A 3,086-nucleotide genomic window follows, 5' to 3' on the forward strand; every position below is an offset into this window, starting at 1 on the left:
TTTCTAGTTATGTCTCTTTTGATCCAGGATTCAAAGTTTCTTAGACCTCATCCTAGCCAGCTGTGTGAACATGAACCAAACACTCTTTTTCTGGTTTAGTATAGATGGTAGATCAAGCTGGTGGATCAAGCTCCTTCCACCTCTACAATTCCACAGGTCTCCTTTTATAGGGCCTGTCTCTCTCTATTATCTGTTTGTCTAGTTACTCCATTTATACTTAAAATGGAGGTAACCATGGTAGGACAAGCCTGGGCTATTTTTGGAGTGGGGAAAAAGGAACTCAAGGAGTGGCTATCTTTATTTGGATCATGTACCCACTAAACATATGGGAAACTATTCAGCCTTCCTAATCTCTGCTCTCCCTCCCCCATTTCCTATTTGCAGGGCCCAGGAGGAATGAGGTTTCTCAGCAAACATTGAGACGCGGTCCCTGTAACTCCCTGTCGCCATAATGGTCCCTCAGGTTAAGGAGCAGGAGCACTGTCTTCACCTCACCCTCAGGAATCTTCCGTGTCTCCCAGCATTGCCCTCTCCCACACAGACCCAACACACCTCCTGCAGCATCACACCTTACTTGCTCTCTGCTCTTCCCCAGTACTCTCCAGTGCCTGGGAAGCTCCTCCCACTCTTGGGAGGACATTTTCCTATCCTCACTTCTATTTAGCAACCTTAAACCCAGCAAATCCCACATCTTCCTCATACTTGTCCTGCATGATGTGGCCTTTTGTGCTGCATCTTCCCTATGCCCTCTCATCAAGCCAGAAAGAATAGCCATTTTTTCATCTGTTTTATACACAGACCTCCCATCTAAGGTTTCATTTGAAGAAAAGTCCTGTTCTTGGCTTCCTGTGCCACCTGTTAGTGGTGCTACTTTGGGCAAGTTATTTAAACTCTCTGTACTTCAGTTTCTTCATCTATCCACTGGGAATAATAATAGTATCTGCCTTATAGGCCTTTATGAGCTAATTCACGTAAAGCAGTCAACATGCGTCTGGAATATAGTATTGTGTAAATAAATTTTAGCTATGTTGGTAATGAAAGCTTTTATTTAACTTTTTTTAAAAAATCCCTACTTCCGATGTCTTTCTCCTTGATTCTATTGTTCTGACACCCTTTTTTAGAGTGTTTCCCAGGCTCATCTTCTCTTTTGGCCACCTCCTGCCATGGTCAGCCACCAGCAGTTGCCTGTCCAGCAGGGTGAGGCCTCAGAACCAAGACTCCTGGAATCACATTCAGGTGGGCTTACCCAAATTATCCCTTCTAAATTTAATACTAAAATGCTCTTTTCTCCCCCAAGGAGTCATTCATTCTCCAGGTGCTTCAGTCTAAAAGCTTCTTTCTGACATGATCTACAGGAGGTAGGTGGGGGGAAGAGTATGTTCAAAAAATTTGTGGAAAATGTGTATTATGGAGAAAAAAAAAACTGCATGGATTTCAAAAATTTTTGCACCAAAATAAACTTGTACTCTAACTCGATTTTTTCATGAACTTTCTGAAGTCCCCTTGTATTTATGTCCCTTACCCAAGGCCGAGATCCCTCTATCTGTTCCCTAAAGCCCTCTTATCTTGGCTTCGCTCAGGGCATTTGGGTGTGTCTGTGAGTGTTGATGTCTCCTACCAGGTTTTGCAAAGGGGTTGGGAGTCATAGGGTTGCCTTCTCAGCAGGGGTCCTCAGAGCATGGTGAGCCCTGTCTGACTTCATCCATTTATACCCTCAAAATGAAAATTCCGAAGGAGTGTTTCTGGACTGGGCTGAATTTACTTTTATCAATATCTTAGATGAAAAGGGTTGTTCAGCTAAAGCACTCAGAAAATAAGACTGGAAGGCTTTTGTTTAACCTACTTAAGAGCAAAAGTGATTTTTAGACTTTGGTGCAACAGTTTGTATGTAAATAGCTTGTGCTAATTGCAAATGAGTCTTATCTTTTCTTTAAAGTAGACCCTTAGGGATATTTATTTGGAAATATTTTGTTAGCAGTTACTCCAAATCAATACAATTACTTTTCTCTCCAAATATTCTTTAACACATACTTGTCTTTTACTCAGGCCAGGGAAAATGGAGCTGATGTAAAATGTTGTCACTTAAAAAGCTATCCTTAAAAGGAAAATCTTTTAAACCATCTGAGCTTTAATACATACCTGAGAGGGTTTGGGGAAGGAAAAAGTTGCCTTTGTAGCAATTGCAGGGAAAGAGCGCTGAGGAAGGAGAGGAACTTCTTCCTTTATTCCACCCCCCTCCCCGCCCACCGAGTCCTAGGGAGGGTTTGGTCAGAGGAGATGTGGCATGCCAGAACTATCTGCCCAAGGTGGACCAGTACCAGCAATGAACCCCAGGCTATGTTGGCATCAGGGGCATTTCGGTGAGAGGAGTTGAAGGATGGCCTTCCCAAGAAAAGAGGCTTGCTTACAGTCACCATGGCTAGCTGTTGGATCTCAGCCTTGGGATTAGGACTGGTAGGATATAGAATATCTTTCTGCTGGGACCAGAACTAGGACCAGGGTCAGAGAAGTGTTTTGGGTGCAAAATTTAAGGAAGGCCTCATTCTCAGGTGCCAGCCTTGGACTTGCACGAGTCCAAGATTGGGTGCCTCCTTAAATTTTATACCCTCAACTTTGCTCTCTTTGCTTTAGTCCCAGTCTTGCTTTCTGCCCCTGCTAAGAAAAGGGTTTCTGTAACTGCCTGCAAGGAAGAGACAGAAATTGAAAAGCAAAGTCTAGACCAGAAGGGCATGGGAAGTCTTGTAGGCTTCTCAGGGTGTTCTCCATTCTTTTTCAGCGTAGAGGGTAGGGATACGGCAGGCAGGCAGGCAGGTGAGGGCACAGCAATCAGATGGGAACAAAAAGAATGCAGCAGAGGGTCGATGGTTTTCTACACTTCTCTCCATGGCCCTTGTATACACTTCTCCCTTTTCCTTCACCTACAACCTAAGCATGGTCTGGGTGGAAGAAGGAAACATGGAGGGCCCTAAACAACTCAACTTGCTCTGTGTCCCAGCAGCCCCTGAGAAAAGAGGGTGTCCAACTCAAAGAAGCAAGCTCAGCCCATAAAGTGGCAGAGATGGGCCCTGATACATAGTGAAGTCAAG

Source organism: Tupaia chinensis, unplaced genomic scaffold (genome assembly GCF_000334495.1).
Source record: "Tupaia chinensis unplaced genomic scaffold, TupChi_1.0 Scaffold000119_2, whole genome shotgun sequence".
NCBI lineage: Eukaryota > Metazoa > Chordata > Mammalia > Scandentia > Tupaiidae > Tupaia > Tupaia belangeri.